Below are 14,047 nucleotides of genomic sequence, written 5' to 3' on the forward strand. Positions count from 1 at the left end.
TGGGAGCGGGCAAATATTATTTAATGTCGAAATTGCCCGCTCCCATGTTATCGCGTTAACTTGCGCGCATATATTTCGGCATTAAATACCCAATATATGGCTGGTTAGCTCTTTCCATCAAATTCCAATTCGAATTCTGTTTCATACGAAAAAATTATACTTTATAAAATCGATTTCAGAAGAAAAATTTATACCCTATAAACACTGATACTGAACAAATTTGAAAATACATATCTTTTATATATATATATATATATAAATTTTTTTTATAAATTTAAATAAACAACTATTATATTCAACAAATTTATCATTTTTCTTAACTCCAAAAATACCATTCTTTAACATATTTTAATATAGATTTAAACATTCAAATTTACTTAACGTACTATACTATTTGTAAATTTTAACATACAATTTATTGTTTTTTATATAAAATTTAACATATAACATTGCCAACTTTAATTTTTTAATATATAATTTTCTATATTTTATATAAAATAAATAAATTAATATGCCTATTTACTTAGGATTCACAACTGCTAACTTACCATACCATTTGCAACTGCAAATATTTTTACATACAGTTAGTTTGCTGTTTTATAATTATTTTTTTTCAATATAGAAGTTTTTTTTTTTTTAATAAGCTGATACAGGACTGAATGCACATACTAATTTTTTTTAGATCAATATGACCTAACTGGGTAACTATACTCCATTTCTTGGGATTAACTTAGATAGAAAAATTTGATGACACATTTGTTTTTAAGTGCTGGTTTTATCTTTCTTTCTAAATACTTGTTCTCTTATATTAAGCTTTTATGTGGTTATGTACTTATTCCATTATATTAAGCTTTTGTGTAGTTATAAATAGAATAAAAATTTCTTAACCATAATAACTTATTAGGTTTTTTCTACTGTTTAAATTTTTTTAATGAAATATATGTTAATGAAATTCAAGGCTATCACTCCAATATTTCTCTATATTCAAATTTGATATCTATTAAAATTTCATTTACAGTTTATCCACCAAAAAATAATTACAATAAATAAATATACATCATAAAATAATAACAAAATAAATATTTCAATTAAACATATTGTTTAAATTAATCTATACTTAAATCACTCATAGAATTCAATTCACGAACATTAGCGTCACTTAAATACTTTCAAAACCACTTATTAGAATTCAAATCACTAACATTAAGGTCAGCTTAAATACTTTCATATTTTTTTCCCTATTTGGAAAAAGACGTTAGGTAGAACGTCAAATTCCAGGTCTGCTTGGAATGACAGGACCAGAAGGGCTCTTCCACAGAATATAAAGCATAACAACTCACGTCAAAGACGTTCATTCCATTTGTTGAACACCCATCACTCAGTTGTTGCTGGGAATGATGAATAAAATGGGAACCTGCCTTGGGTTCCTCCTCTCTGGTGGATCCGCGTGTGCCCCCAGATATACTGTCAACGCAAAATCTGTCTCCCAGCAGCTGGCGGGGAATAGCACCGATAAATTTGTACTTACCCGTTCTTTTTTTATCTTATTCTTTATGACCGTCCACCGAAACGTGCAAAACTATTTAATTTTAAATACAACTATCAATTAACTTTTTTTGGTTCTTCATTAACACATAGCTTTCATATAAAATCTTAATTATTTTGGAGGGAGAAAAGTCAAATTTACGTTCGGTTAAGCACTTTTATATTTATTTCAAAATTTCTTTAAAATAAAGCGTTCTGAAGATCACAAATATCTTAATATAAATGTACAAGTCATCAAATATTGAGAAATCTAGTAAATTATTTATTAAAATATCGTAAAAGATTGAAAACTAAAGAGAGAATATTTTAAAATTATATCCAGAAGGTTTGCCCAACATTATTATTAATTATGAAAACTAAATAAATAAAGATGATTTATTAAAAAACATTATTAAAGTGAATCTAAGTGAAACAAATCTAATATGTTTACGGAAGATTTTGAGTCCAAGGCTCTTAACTCATCCCGTCTTCTACCTAAGCTTTGGAAAAGGTATGCGGATGACACCAATGTTATCTAGTCTCATGGCCAAGAGGAATTAGATCTCTTCTTCGATCATCTCAACAGTCAATCCTCGGCCATTAAGTTCACTAAAGAGCACGAAGTTGATGGATGCCTCCCTTTCCTTGATATTCTTATTTCTAAGAATAGTGATGGCTCCCTCTCCCACCAAGTTTTTCGAAAGAAAACGCATACGGAGCAGTATCTTCATGCCAGTTCCCACCATTTCCCTGCTCAGAAGATGGGGGTTCTCAATACCCTTGCTACCAGAGCCCTAAGGATCTCGGATAAAAAGAGCTTTGAGAAAGAAAAATCCCATCTCCTTGACGTCTTTGTTGAGAATGGTTATAGTAGATACATGGGACAGAAGGCTTTCATAAAAGCCGCAATTCTCTTACTAAAGGGGAACCGAAGGAGTGTATTCCAGGTGTCCATCTTCCGTTTGTTCAGGGGACCACTGATAAGATTGCAAGAATTCTCAAGATGCAATGTATCCCTGTAACCTTTAGGCCCCTTAACACCATTCGTATGTCCTTCAGATCAGCAAAGGATCCTATCGACCCTAAAGATATGAAAAGGGTATATATTATCCCTTGTTCCTGTCGGACCCCCTATATTGGTGAGACGGGCCGCTCCATCAATCAAAGGATTAGTGAACACGCAGCTGACCTTAAGCATAGGAGATCAAAGTCTTCAGCTTTAGCTGAGCATGTGGAAAAAACCAATCATCATGTTTGTATTGAAGAGGCGAGTGCCATTGCTAGGGTTTCTCAGTTCCATCATCAGAAATCTAGGGAAGCTCTAGAAATTGAAAAGAGGCCGAGCAATCTCAATAGAGAGGATGGTTGGAAAATCAGTAGATGTTGGGTCCCTGCTCTCTCTTCCTAGTCGCTTCCTTCTTTTCCGCCCCTCCTCCTCCCCTCCCCTCGTCTCTTCTGTTTATAATTTTTTTTTTACCTAATATTTAGTTATATATATATATATATATATATATTAATTATTTATTTATAAAAATAAATTATATATATATTTTATTTTTTATTTATTTTATTTTTTTTTTATTTTTATTTTTATTTTATTTTTACTTTTCTTCTTCTTCTTTTTTATACATTCTATTCTTATAGTTTCTATGTATTTATTTAATTGTTAACCCCTTTTAACAACCAATTAAATTATATTATTTATATATTTATTTGTTCCCATATTTCAACTAAATTCACATTAAATTATATTATTTATTCATTCATTTTCGAGGTTAGGACCCTATTCCTTTCTAGTCGTTGGCCTAGCTAGCCGTTGGAGACTCTGCTCATGCTATTTAACATGCAAAGCTGGATTTGGTTTTTCAACTTGTCCTGATGATGAACCACATTGGTTGGTTCGAAACGCGTCGACAAATGATAGATCTTGTGATTTATGCCAAAAAATCTCTCATAAATCTAAAAGGGTAAATCCTAAAACGACCACTTGTTGCAAGAAAACAAGTGATATAATTGGCATGGTTTATTGAATTTTCTTAATAATTTTTTTTTGTAATCTTAATATTCTTTAGTATGTAGAATGTACACTGTTGGTTGATATTTTTGTAAATTTATTCAAAATTTTAATAATTTTCTATAGTTTTTATAAATTTTTGGTGATTTTTAAGGTAAAATAGTTTTATCTTATAAAATTTGGCTAAATCTTTTTAAGAAAAAATAGAAATTTGTCAAACTTTAACAATTTTTCTTTATACTGAAGACATCTTGTCATGTTATCCTATTGTTGTGCCCAAATGTTTGCTCAACTTTAGAACCATAGAACACACAATGTCCAATTACCCCTTTTGCCATAAAATTATTCCTTTTATAGAGCCAATTTTATAATAACTATGATATTGTTTATTTGGCACTGGATGGGAATCAAGAAAAGAAACATTTTCTCTAATGGTGGCCTCGTGTGGATAAAGAAAGATTATTGTCTCATGAAGATGATGATAATCTATCATTACAGATTCATTGATTGAAAACAATAATTGACATGGGGGCGAGGGATTGCAAACAAAGAATCCATGCCAAAAAGTCGTATATTGATATCACTCTCAAGAGTTGACTCCTAAAGTTTAATAGTCGAAAGCACTAGGAAATATTAGAATGGAAGTACCCATGAAGTAGCATTGAGAACAATCCTAATGGGAATGACATTTACACATTATGATGAGAGGCAGAGATGAGATTCAAACTGCCAAAATCAACCTAAACTCTATCCTAAATATCCAACCAAAATCCAAAAGGTGATGGAAGTTACAACCTTAAAGGAATAAAACATTGTTCAATCTTAAAGCAAGAGAGCCATCATGAAGCACTCATTAAGGAGAATGGATATGAAATGAAGCACGTGGGATCACATTTCTTTTTGTCTTTAGCATTGGCCCTCAAAAGTGTGAAGACTTGCTGGAGGAGTTAGTGCGATGGAATTGGCCTTCCTTTATAAACCTTATGGTTAATCATGCTTGATGTCTAGCCATTGGTTTTCTCCTCTAGAATTTGTGGAAGGAACAAAATGATCGAATCTTTAGGGGTGCGCAGAGGGTGATTTCCATAGTGAATTATCTCATTATTTCCAATATTCATGAAACAATTTTGTTGGCCTCATAGTCTGCGGAAGATTGGCAAGTGGAACAACTTGAGACAGTAATATTGTCCATGATGAATTGACACCATGATATGGTTACAATTGTCACTCAACACAATCACATAAGAATTCATTCATCTCACTCATATTTTACCCCTCCTTCTTGGGGTTTTATTAAATTAAATTTTGATGGAACCTCTAACGGAAACCCAAGTATTGCTAGGTTTAGGGGACTCTTGCGAGACTATAATAGTGATATTGTTCGCCTCTTTTCCCAAAGTTGTGGATGTGCCAGTAATAATTTTTTAGAATTCCCTAGGGAGTGGTCTCTTGTTATCTATTCGTGAATGTTTCTGTCTATTATAGGTTAAAACATATTTACAAGTGGCAGTCAATTGTGTGTAAGGTTTACTTAATGGAAAATGCCCATGGAAACTTATAATAAGTTGGTGATGGAAGGGAATTTTTGAATGGATCAATGCATTTCTACTTAAGGTCGATTATGTGCCAACCACTCAAACCAAGCGCAATGGTAATCATTAGGTGACTTGTTAGAAAATGCCAGGTGTTTGTCTAGGAAATTGACATTAGATGATGCTTTTTCTCAATCAGTTTCAAACAATGATCCTAAGTGTATACAGATTTTGTTGGATGGTGATTGTCACATCCCCGATTGGGGTGTTGCCTTAGGAATTTTTCGAGACTACTTGAATGATGAGCCTCTCCCACATGTGGAAATATTTAGTTATGGAATGGTGTGAGGTTGGTGAAATGTGTTGAAATGAGGTTGGTAATGTGGGTAGTTATAAACACATGCTTCTTGTGGCAGGTTAGAGGATATACATACCTTGCAAGCATGGTCGAGTGGTTATAGTCCCCTTGAGAGGCTTGTAGACCTTGTGCTCTGTGTCTTTTCGGTTTGTGAATTTTCTTAGGTCTCTTCAGCACCTCAGGCTAGTATTGGAGTTAACAATGGGTGGCCTTCTTTGGTTTAGTGAGGTATTGCTTCTCTCATTCTTGCAATATTTTCTTGCTTCTATTATTGTACATTTGCTTTGTTCCACCATCGTGTTTTGCATTGTAGTGTTCTATATGCAATATTTCTATTAGGTTATTTCGGTTCTTGATATGGTTTTCGGGTCTCTAATTGGTCATTGGGTTGTTGTTACTTCCATAATTATCCAAGGGGTGGTGGTTTTTTTGTAATTTCATAATTTTCTTTTGTGGGCATTCTTGGCTTTCAGTGTTTCATATGCCTTCACTAATGATTGTTGGGTTATTCTACTTCCACTAGTTCCTTTGTTATTTTGAAGTTATGTTCCCTGTTGTGAGGGAAGTAATTTTTCTTTGTGGGAATTTGCATGTTATTCTATTTGTTAAGTCAGTCTACCCATATGAGCTTTGCTCCCCTATGTCCTTGTGATGTCTAGAATTAGGGTATATGCTAGAATTTGGCCTTGTTTAGTGGAAATGGGGGATGATTTGTTGGTCTTGAGGTCGGGTTTGCAAGGATTTATGTGTGATTTTTCCTCCTCCTTTGTTGGCCGTGGGTTTTTTGGGTGTTTAGTGTGCTCTCTGATTTATTCAATCATGACCCCTTTTCAACAAATGGTGAGTCAGAGGGGTGGTCTAGGAAACCTTGGCCCCAAGAGAACTCAAACCTTTGATTTTTATTATTTGGGTTCTTTTTTTGATGTTATTCCTTTGGATATTCACTAATAAATTCTTCTCCTTGAGGTCGAAGAGAAGGTAAATTACCCCTATCATTATAATTCTAAGATTCGGGGAGGGAGACTAAACTTCAAGGATTCTGAGATCTTGAGAGATTTCATTAGAAGAGGCTTGTAAAGGTGGAAGGTTTCACTGTTTTGAATTCAGCCTCTAGGGACCTTATTGATCCCCCTTGTGATCATGTTGACAATATCGATCCCCCTTGTGGATAGTATTATGGATCTCACAATTATCCCATAGGACTAAGAGTAACTATTGTTGTCTAATGTTTTTTTGTTCCTTCTTTTTATAATCTTCTTTGGTGCAACCAATGGGATTAATTGGTTCTTCATGTGGATTTGGGTGGATTTTTGGTAGCCTTTAACTAGTCCTAGATACCACCTTATTTGATTCGTAGCCCAGAAATGGAAGTTGGGGTTATGTTTAGGAGACAACTCTTTGGTGTGGGGGTTGTCGTAATTCAAGCTTCTGAAAGGATCCTTTTTGGCTGCCTATTTCTGATGCTTATGCTAAATCGTTGGATGTGTGGTGTGGTGTAGAGTTGTGGTGTGTGTGAATGCTTTTTGCATGTTTGCAAGGTGTTTTTGGCTGACGATTCACTCCCTCGGTTGCTTGCTCAAAAAAGAAAAATGTTTTTATTTTTGTGGTGACTCGAGTTGGTTTCGGATGTCCCTGCTAGGGCGTGCCTCAATTTTTATTTTCCATACCATGATGTAAATCTCTTTCTTGGTATTAGAGGTGGATGTTTTTCTAGTGCCTTGCAGTTTGGAAGTTTGTATGGTTGACGACAGCTCTCTTCTACGTTGCCTAGAGTTCATTTTGCACTGATTGTGAAATTGTTTCCTTTCTCTTTGTCTGGGTACTTTCCAAGTCTCTATGATGGCCATTTAACTATTTTTGTATTGGTCCCATCTTATTCTTTGGGATATCCAGAATCATGAACTATGGTGGGATGTTGGTTTTTCTGTTTTTGAGATGGCTCTGTGCATATGAGGCATAGTCTCCTGTTAAAATATCTTTGGTTATGGATAGATTTTTGGATGTAAATATGATGTACATTTCACTTTATTAATATAAAGTCTCTTGACGTTTCTTACAAAAAAAACCCTGATTGGAAAAAAAAAAGTATGTTACATTACCTTTGAAATCATAGTGAACCAATCTGTCAATAAATAGATCAAATTTTAGAGGTATCTCAGAAAATTTGTGGATTAGAAACATCTAAACCAACCTAACAAGAAAGTGACGAAATCTCTTTATAAAAAGGTTGAATCTCCTTAAAAAAATAGTGAACCAATCTATTAATAAATAGATGAAATTTTGGAGGTATTTTAGAATATATATGTACCTAGAAACATATGAACCAACCTTACAAGAAAGTGACCAAATCTCTTTACAAAATGTTCATTTTGTTTTTAAATTTTAAGATTATGAATAATTAAAGTAATATAAAGATATTATATTATATTATGGGAATACAACTACCCTTCAATAATATAAAGATATTATATTTTATTATGGGAATATAGTTATCTTTCAAGAAAAAACATTATAGTTTTTAGAACATAGCTATAGAATATCTAGCCATATTCGCTCATTTCTCTCAAGAAAACTGGACAACCCCTACTTATTTTTGCCTTAGCAAAGTGATTCTCTCAAATCCAAGTATACAATGACTCCATTCTTATCATCCACTAGCTCAATAACACTCAAATGTGCATAAATTTTTAATTTTACCCATTGTGGAGGAAGAAATGAGACTCAAAATCTCTTTTATTTTTTTTTCATGCTCTCACATTTACAGGTGAAGGAATATATAAGTTAATAATCTCTCTAAATAAGGGCTCATGCTCTCACATTTACAGGTAAAGGAATACATAAGTTGACCATCTCTCTAAAGAAGGTTTGTTGATTGATGAAGGCACATGGGAGATTTCGAAACTTCATGATGGTACTACTAGCTATGTCTTCTATCATAGGCCATACAAGGACCACTTCAAAACATTTTTTTATTGATCAATAGTTTTCATACACTTTGTTGGTCGTTTTGTCATATTTTTTTCTCGTACTCTACCTATGTGCATGAGGATCTCTTATACATTTCGTATTTTTGGTCAAAGATTTTAAGATTGCTAATGTGTATTTATGTATATTAGGCCTAATCTGGATATGTGATCCGAACTTAAAAAGGAAAGAAAAAAATTACAGATATAACCATAAATACAAAGATGCAGTAGAAATAACACTTCATTTCATTAGTATCAAAACACTGAAATATGCTTACAAACAAAATGGAAATAAGCTAGCTCGGTCGATGATAGCTTATCTATGATAAGAGATGTGACTGCTACATGCCTTTAGACTTTGTTACAATGAATATCAAAGGCCTATTTATTATTGAGAAACAATGGAAAACTCTAAACATCCAAAAACATAACTCTAGGAGATGAAGCGCCAAAACGACGGGCCCCATTTGGGTAAATTGGTACATAAACTTCCTCGAGTCGTAACTTTGGCATATGATCTCCATTTGGCTATCATAATACCTCATTTCAAAGATCTCAAATAGAAGGCTGGCAAAAATATTGGTGAATTATTGAAGGGATATTTTGGTCTCTTTGTTTTCCCTAAAAACATCAGCCTCAAAATGGCTCCGGAAGTTTAGGACCCGCAAAACTGCCAAAAATAGTAAATTGTGCTATAAAAAGTGAAAGTGGAAAACTGAAAGAGATAGTATATAGGCCTTTCTTCATGATGGTTGGTTTAGCAATGGCACAGGCAGTGCATGATTTAATGTACTTCCCAACATCTCGATGAAGGTTCAACCAATAAAAATACCTCTGCTCTACTACCACTGTTTTCTCTACTCTGAAATGTCTAGTGAACCGACTGTAGTGCTCCTCCAAAATCATCTTTGCACGCTCACTTGAAGGAACACAGATGTGTGCCAGGTGGCATAATAATACATCTTGGACGTGGAAATTTGGAACTTGCCTTCCAGGAGTGTTTGGTATGTGTTGCCAAATTTTGGATCAATCTTGTAAAGATGCATCCACCCCTAAGTCTCATGTCCATAGGAGTCGACCATATTGATCAACACCATGACTGGTGGTCGACTGAGGTAGTCTGCAAAATTATTGGTGTTGCCCTTCTTGTACTTAATGTTCAAATGGAATTGGCGTAGGTATGTGGACCATTTTCTACGGTGATCACTCTGCAACTGACCTTGTGTCCGTATGAACTGCAGGGGTTGATGGTCTGTGTGGATGATCATTTCCTTCCACGTAATGTAATGCTTCCATTGATGGGAGGCATGCACAATGGAATACATTTCTTTGTCATAAGTGGGATACTTTTAGACTGTGTCTGAAAGTCTCTCACTGTGGTAAGCCACCGGATGCTACTGCTGACTAGAACTACACCAATAACATAATCGGAGGCATCTGTCTCAATCTCAAATGTTTGGTGCAGGTCTGGTAATGTGAGCACTGGTGCAGAACATAGGTGATGCTTCAACTCTGTAAACACCTTCTGTTTGGTTTCAGACCAATTTTTTTTCTTTCGCTCCGCCCTTGGTGACTTGACTTAAAGGCCAAGTGATATGAGAGAACCCCAACACGAACCTGTGCTAGAAATTGGCAAGACCCAGAAAGCTGCGGAGCTCAGTTCGAGTGGTCGGGGCTAGCCAATCCTTAATGACTTGTATCCTGGTTGGGTCAACATGCACACCCTCCTCATCAATGATGTACCCCATATATTGAACCTGGGTCATGCCAAAATTTCATTTCTCCAAATTGGCACACAACTTGTGTTGTCGCAAGGTTTGAAGGACCTGTCGAATATGGTGGAGGTGCTCTTCCCAACTCTAACAAAAGATCAAGATGTCATTTAAATACACCACCATGAATGCATTGGTGAAGGGTCACAATATGTCGTCCATCAATCTCATGAAGGTTGCGGGGGCATGCATTAACCAGAAAGGCATGACCAACCATTCAAAAATGCCCTCCTTAGATTTGAAGGTAGCCTTCCACACATTGAAGGGTTCGGTAGGCACCTGGAGATAACCGGACTTTAAGTCAATCTTTCTTAAATATTTGGCCCCCTTGAGCTAGTCTAGGAGGTCATAAATCTGTGGGATTGGGTACCTATTTAGGACAGTGATCTTGTTTAATGCTCAATAGTCAATACAGAGTCTCCAGGTCCCATCCTTCTTTTGTACCAATACAATCAGGATCCCACGAGGTGATGAGATCGGTCTGATGTGCCCTTTCTGCAAAAACTCCTGAATCTTCCTCTTGATCTCATCATTCTCCAGAACAAGGCATTGATAGATCGACCTATTTGGTAGCGACGCACTTGGGGTCATATTGATGGAGTGCTTGACCTGATAGTGCAAGGGTACCCATATAATTGAGATGAAAATGTCCATGTACTCCTCCACGACCTTCTCCACTTGCTACTACTATGCGGAGGAGCCTTGTCTAGACACCGTGGCAACAACATACTTTTTGTCCTGAGGGTGAATCACAAGGAAAAAAATTCTTGTTCTGGGAAATGATCTTACTGCATTGCTTTGTATTGATCAAAGAGATGGTGGTATGTGGGGCAACCTCTGGTATCCTGTACAACTTATTTACCAAAGTAATAATCAGGGAGTGAGGCCTAGACTCATATATAGCATGTCACTTCCACAAGTATAGTCGTCTTAATAATACATCACAAACATTAAGAGCCGAAACATCACACAATACCTCATCCGTGAAGGGATTGATGTTGTAGGGAAGGCAACACTGTTGGCTAACGTCAAGATCTTGTCCTTAGTGAAGCCCTCCAATGGTGTATGGTTGTGGATATGCTATAGTCAGGAGACCTAGCTGCTTCATGGCCTCTGCTGAAATGAGGTTCTTTTGGCTCCCGCTATCGACAATGCACTATAATGAAGAACCCTTCACCCACATTTGTGAATGGAAGAGGCATTCCCCCTCCTCTAGATCTTCAGGCTCATTCTTCTATATCTTGGTAGTGGCCACGGTTGCACTGGGCTCCATGTCAATAATATGCTTCCCTTTGTCATTCCCCTTATCGGGTTTTGAATTAAAGTCAAAACATGCGTCTGACTCAGAAGCCTTCAACTCAACCACCAGTCACTTCTTGGCTCGACACTCACTTGTGTTATGAGTGGAGCTCTTACAGAACTCACACCATTTTCCGATATCCTTCTTTGTCTTCTTGGTTTTGTTTTTTTCTTGCAACTTCGATGGGTTTTCCTAGGGTGCCCCGCCTCGGCTTTGTCCTTTGCTTCGGATTTGTAGATCCAAAGTCCCACTTCTTCTATTTAAACTTTTGCTAAATCTTGACAGTGCATCTGTATGCCGTGCCAAGCGAGGAGATGTCCAAGAACTCCATATCGTGTTGGATGTACTTGTGTAGACAGACGCGGTACTTGAATACCAAATGCCGCTCAGAATCCTTAATACTCATCCTCATACGAAGAGTATGGAAAATATTTGTCAACTCTGACACATCTTGGTCCCTTCCCTACCATAGCATGGTCCACTTGATGTATTTATCTTCATAGATCCCAATAGGGTAATATTATTCCTTGATGGCATCTCGGAAAGAATCCGAAGTGGGTTCGGCTGAAAACGGTGAGGATTCGTCTCGTCCTTTTGTTCATAGTGGGTTTCCCACAAGTCCTTAATGTGTGGGGTGACTTTGAGAAGCACAAAAGTACTCTTTTTTCGATTGAAAAGTCATGAACTGAAAAATATCCTTCCAATAGATTTAACCATTTATCTACGACACCTGCATCTATATAGCCCTCAAATATGAGAATATCAAAGTTAACTTGTACCTCAAAAGGAGTGGCGCCCCTAGAGTGGATGTTGGATGAATATCCATCGCATGTAGGTAGTCTTCGAAGGATCTAGGCAAAGTTATCCATCATCGCGTTCCTGTGTCGGTCGAGGGCTTCCTTGAGCAGTATTTTGAAAGGATCTCCTGCCCCCTCATTTTTTTTCTTCCGTAATGGGAGGTTGTCTAGATTTGTGAGGCTGGTCTTGCAAAGGTTCAACCAGTTCGATCCCTAACTTCTTATATTGTGACCTTGTTGGGGGCATGCAAAGAAAAACGGAGATAGAGAAGACCACTTTGATATCCAAATTTAAACACAAACGAAACAAATTATAGATATAATCATAAATACATAGATTCAGTAGAAATAACACCTTATTTTATTAATATCAAAATAATGAAACATACTTACAAACAAAATGGAAATAAACTAACTCGAGCGATGGTAACTTATCTCTGAGAAGAGATGTAATAGATACATGCCTCTCGATTGTGTTGCAATGAGGCTCAAAGGCCTAACTATTATTGAGAAGCAATGGAAAACCCTAAACATCCAAAAACATAACCCTAGGAGATGAAGCACCAAAACTGTGGGCCCCGTTTGGGTAAATTGGTACATCAACTTTCTGGGGTTGTATCCTTTGCATATGATTTTCGTTTGGTTATTATAATACCTCTTTTCGAAGATTTCGAAGAGAATACTATAATGAAATTGGTGAGCCACTTTGGGTTTATTTTTTTCTCTCTATTTTCCCTAAAAAATTCATTTAGGTCCTCAAAATGGCTCTGGAAGTTCACGACCCAAAAAATTGCGAAAAATAATGAACTATGCTACAATTAAAGAAACTAAAAAGCTAAAAAAGACAATGTTGGGGGTCCAAGTAGAATAGACGAGTGGCCACAAATATCCACCTAACTCAATATGGGTCCAAAACAATCTTTTCCTTTCTTAAATACATAATCATCGTGCATCTATAAAATATAATTATATCATCTTCAATATAAATGTAATTACATTTATTTTCCTTGGAATAAAATGTGAGATTGTTATTATTTCATATTGGAAAAGTGACTTCCCTTAACTCTTAATCAAGTTAATTACCCAAATCTCTTCCTAGTTCTAAATTCAAATATCATGAATAATTAAAATAATATATTTTATTATGGAATTATTATCAATTTTGATGGGACATATTAATCATCCAACCAAGTTTTAGTTATGCTTATCCATTTAAATTTTATTTCAATTAAATTAAATATCACAATTATACTTATAATTATAATGATATATAATTCCAATACGTTAATTATTACATAAATATTGTATATATTATAATATATTAATTATTACATAAATATTTATAAACTATCTAATAATGGTTCTATATTTTAAGTATTTAGCAAAATGATGATTTAACTAAAAATATAAAGAGATAAGACTCACGTTCAATACTCATAACTTTACTAGTTATCTTATTTATTATTATATAATATTAATTATATTTGATTTATCTTATTTCTTATTATATAATATTAATTATATTTAATTTAATTTTATATAACTATATAATATTAATTATATTTTATTTAATTTTATATAATTTTATGACTATTTTGAATAATATATTTATTTATGTATAAAGCTACTTGTTCCTCCATTAGACTTATATACCTTTTTTCTTTTGATGAACATCCTTTTAGCTGGAGCCATCCTCGATCTTTCTCATTTTCATTTTTTTTTCTCTCGAGATACTACCCCAGTTTATGTTCTAACCCCAATGTAAATTTTGCTCCTCTCTTAAC

The sequence above is a fragment of the Pinus tabuliformis genome, chromosome 7 (assembly GCF_031772625.1).
Source record: "Pinus tabuliformis cultivar Carrire ecotype Pingquan chromosome 7, CPIR1, whole genome shotgun sequence".
Lineage (NCBI taxonomy): Eukaryota > Viridiplantae > Streptophyta > Pinopsida > Pinales > Pinaceae > Pinus > Pinus tabuliformis.